General features: G+C 32.3%; 1 long non-coding RNA gene across 1 annotated transcript; it reads right to left on the reverse strand.

Annotated features, from left to right (window-relative positions):
• Positions 1-660: 660 nt before the first annotated feature.
• LOC136178169 (uncharacterized) lies at positions 661-3504 on the reverse strand. The gene is made up of 2 exons (XR_010665557.1): positions 3437-3504; positions 661-1291 (listed from the first exon to the last, which is right to left on the reverse strand). It is a non-coding gene; the product is annotated as an uncharacterized lncRNA (long non-coding RNA).
• Positions 3505-5216: the final 1712 nt, after the last annotated feature.

Here is a 5216-nt window from a genome sequence, read left to right on the forward strand (position 1 = left end):
TTTTACAATTGTAAATGACCCTTATATGCACATTTAAAGGCTCCTAAATCAAAACTTTTTTCATCATAATCTAAACTTGTTTTCAATGCATGCACCACCTTTCATCGTCACATCAACTTTAAAACCTCATATCTTCATTTCTTGTGTTTAATATTCCAGGTATTTGCTCACTCAGTCTGAACTCTACAATCAGTGCTGCAATATCAAATCATTTTCTCTAAATTATAATTTACCTTCATATTCCTGTTACCTGTTCTTCTACTTACCTTTAACCTATTCTCTTACTTACTTCTTAGCTGCTGTTGTATGTTTTCTGTGTATTTTTCCATCACTCATACTTTTGTCTTCTCATTCTTAATGTTTGTTATTTTTAACTTTCATCTGGTTTTCTTTATTTATAGATTTACTTTACACATTTCACTGACTGTCTTCTTTAGTTTTCTTTTACACTCTCTTTAACCACCCTAACTGATCTAACACAACTCTTAATGTGTCTCATGTTTAACATCTTTCATTCCTTAGATATTTCTTCTTTATCACATGTCACTTTATATTCAGCTGTCTACATGTTATTGATGATTTCATCTTTGTATTGACTTTACTTTAATTACTATATTCTTTAACTTTTTATTACAATATTAAAAGTCAACAAGAACAATCTATAAAGAAACACATTTATTCATGGTACATGCTAACACAAACATCAAACATTAACTCTTTAATTGATAACAATAGATTTAATCTTAGTCTCTAAAGAGACTCCAAATGAAATAAAACAGACACTGAAATCTGAACCGGATCACAAATGTAACACAGCTTTCACTGTAACAGACACATCAGTACTTTTATTACAATAAAATATTGAAAAAACATTGTGACCTCTATGTTTTTTTTCTACATTACATCCATCCACTCCCCTCCAGCCCCATTAGATACCAGCTCAAATCTTTATTAATATTGTTTCATTATGTTCCAGGTATAAATCTTATAAATATACAAAACACTGATAACACTATGTAGCTAACATAACCTAATAAATATTTCAATCCTAAACTGTTCATAAATGATACCTAACAATTATAAAAAACAAAAATTAAAACATTAAACACCTCATATTCCTCCACTCCAAAACAACCTCAAAGCAGCTCATCAAAAAGGATGAACTCAATTCATTCAAATAACTGAGTCTAAACATCTACAACACCTAAAACCTGGAACATAATAAAACAACATTAAGAAACCTTTAACTCTCCAACCTGACCAGGAAAACACCCACCGACAGCAGATCCTCCTGGAAAATGTTGATAAAGTTCATGTCACAGAAAAAAAATAAAAATCACATTTTACTTCATCAACTTAATTAAACTCTAAATATTTGTGATTAAACAACATCATGATGATTTAATAAACCTCTTTCATCATACACTGTAACTTATGTGTCTTTAACTTCACTTTAACAATTTTACATAAAGCAAACTTCAAATCAAAGTTTCAATATTTAAAGATAAAATACAATATATAATAAACCTAATCAACAACTTTATCCAACATTTCCACTAAAACAACACATCCAATTCTAATGAGCCATAAGCATTATGTTCTCCAATCAAACTACAATATCCACATAGTTGCCTAAACCACATTACTATTCATTATAAATGTATACTCCACTATTCCCTCTGATCATTTAATGATAACCTTATCAATTCAACATTTTTTTTACCACATAAAACTTCGACCTTTTATCATAACATCCATAAAACAACAAACCCTACAAATACACATCAACACAGCAGCTATGATTGACTAATTTACATTTTACTCAATAAACTTACATTTAATAGTTTCCCCCCCATGTCTTCAATCTAATACAACTTTTCTTTTACAAGCCACTTTCTTTAACCCAGCTTTCCATCTACAAACACTACAACCAGCACAATTTCACTTTTAACAAACTTTGAACTTTGCTTAACACAAATTCAAATGGACTAAATATTCACTAAAACAGGAATAAAACTGACCTTACCATCACTGAACTCCTACCCCATGTCAGGATGAAAACATGACTGTAACAAACTGTACTCTTAAATAATAAGTAGCCACATCAATTCAATCTAATTAATTAGTGACAAATTCCAAACAACAACCAATCAAGACATCACACAGGGACAAACCAGGAAGTGTACTAAATAAGATGCAGCACCAAAAGAGGAGAAATGAAAGGAAATAAAGACACAACACATCAAAATTATCTAGCTAACTAAATCTGGTAAAAACCATCTCTTCTCTTCTAACACTAATGTTTCTTTTGTACACTTTCCCTCATTCAAATAAACAATTCAACTAAACTACAATACTAAACAAATAATGATCTTTACTACAAATACCTTTCAAACTAATTTAACCATTTTTAAACTAAAACCACTTACAAATGATGCCTATTGTAACTACTTTCCCTACATTTTATAAAACAGTAAACAAACCATTAACTTTACACATACATTTCCTGCTACTTCTCCCCAAAATAACACTCACTGACAACATAACCACTCTGCATACACAATGTTCTACCCCTGACATTTTAACAACAGACCAGAGACACACATTCAAATATAACACCACTCCTCCACAAATCACCACTACATTCACATTTCAAATAAATAACTTAACCTGCACTCATACAAATCACCATCTAGACCTGCTCAATATGTTAAATGCAATGGGCGTCACATATTAATAATCTTCAACTGCAGTGATAAACAAAAACATGTAATATAAAATACTGAGGAACACAAAAACAAATATGGCTCATCATATCATCTCTTCTCCTCATCACATCTCTACTTGTTGTGGTTTTCTCACTTTCTATATATCTTTTAACACTCACAATATATTAGTAGTAGTACCAAATAGTGCCACAAACTGAACTCTCTGTTATGTTTAACTGTGTGAATGAGAAAGTCTATATCAGTCATCTTGTATGTTGATCATGACACAACTCTCCAAAACGCTACTTACAAGTTCATGCATGATAATAGCCTATTCTTACCTGTCATATGTAATCAGCACATCTAGTGCCATGCTGACCTGACTTTCTATAATCCTTTTATTAAAACATAATAAAACTGCCATGTCAAAATCCCCAACGTCGTCTCTTTAACTGATACTAACCACCTATCCCAGAAGAAAACAAAGAAAGTCCCACACGTATTCAAAAAGCTGAAACAAAAAAACATCAGAACCCAATCTCCATAGCCGGCACAACTAAAACTTTTTCTCCATACTAATGTAACAGTGTTTCCCTCATTGCGTGACCCACAGACAACACTGAAATATCTTGTAATTCAGGCATTAATGGAGCATCAAGATATTATGTAGACCCATCTCACTGGAAACACATCAACATCTCACAACAAGCACAAAACAAATCACTCACTGACCATGACAGAGGTCACAGCTTTCATCTATGAAGACAAAAAAGATCCATAAGAACCTGTAAGTAAATATCATTAAAGGGTGAACAATAGACACTTTTGAACAATGACATTGAAACTTTCATTTCTTAGCTTAGGAAAAGTAAAAATGCATAACTGACTTAGTTTAGTAAAGCCTATAATATTTCTGTTCTGGGTGAATATTTTCTTTATTGTAAGGATGGAGCATCTGCACAGACTTCAATGAATATGAATTCTGCATACTCTGGACAGACTTCTGCTATCAAAGCAACATGTCTTCAATCCCGGATCAACCTGGTGGACCATCACACTTGCATTTTCTGCATTTCACCTGCAGAGCCACAGCTCTCTACCCAGTATAGACTGAGGGTGGAGAGCCTCTAAGACCGTCTTTTTTAACAACTGTTTTGAAAAACTTTTATTTTTCATTTTATTTTGGAGGCCATTCCACTGGACTACTGCAACTTCATTATTCTTTATTTGTTTCAATAAGGTTCCATCACTGTTTTGTTCTTATTCTTCAGAGATTTTCAGCAAACATACTTCTGAAAATTGAGAACAGCGGGCATTATGCAGATAAAGATGTTGCCATGAGTTTTATTTTTTATTTTTTATTATATGTTTCCTGAACTGAAAATAATTCTTGTCAAATTATTACCATGTTTCACCAACTGAGATATGTCAATATAAAGATGTAAAATATTGAATACAATAACCGTTTGAATAAAGAATATTCAACAAAAAAAAGGCCACTCATAACTTCTCCATAAGTGGTATTGGATGTCTCCAAGCTTCATTATGCCTCTGAATATGAACCTTTTTCACTCTTGCGTGAATTCACTCAATTTACTTGACTGAGTAACTACAGGACTCTGAGTGTATAACAGAAAAATTCATGTTTTTTTGTACATCTATATATTATAACTAGCATTATTCTCACTGACTTATGAGTATGACATTAATCTTACTTTATTTTCACTGGCTTCTGGCATTTCACTTACACAAGGCCCAGGCAAACCAGACACTTTCAAAAATAGTAAATCCTTCCTCAAAACAAACATCATCTCACCCAAAACATATGGCAGAACCTTTTTCAGATTTTTACAAGCCACTTTATGATTCTGTAAAGAAAATAATAAAGACAGGAATATTAATACTTTCTTAGATAAAAGCCAACTGCCCAAATTGTCAGAGAGTGAATCAAAAACAATGAGAAACACAATTACAAAGGAAGAAATAGGAGAAATTATAAAAAATTTAAAAAATGGCAAATCGCCGACGGCACATAGATTCCCTGAGAAATTTTATAAACACTCTATACAGGAAGTCACACCCCTTCTACAAAATGTATTCTATTACACTCTTAAGGAGAAATATCCACCAAAAACAGAATTTCTGTCATCTACAAAGAACACAAAGACCCAACAAAATGTGCCTCATTTAGGCCAATAAGTGTACTGTCAACTGATGTAAAAATCCTCAATACAATAATGCCTAAAAGGATTCAAAGACGCGTTAACAAAATTATAAAAGCTGATCAAACACGATTTATACCTGGACGACATGGATTGAATAACAACAGGAGAACCTTAAATATAATCTCTGTACCTAGACACTCTGTTGGAACTTCAATGCTTCTCAACCTGGACACACAGAAACCATTCAATCACGTAGATTGTCTTTTTCTGTAACAAACACTTAAAATATTGGGATTTCATACAGAGTTTATGAATTGAATCAGACTGCTGTATACTGGGCCAA

The sequence above is a fragment of the Labrus bergylta genome, chromosome 24, assembly GCF_963930695.1.
Source record: "Labrus bergylta chromosome 24, fLabBer1.1, whole genome shotgun sequence".
NCBI classification, from domain to species: Eukaryota; Metazoa; Chordata; class Actinopteri; order Labriformes; family Labridae; genus Labrus; species Labrus bergylta.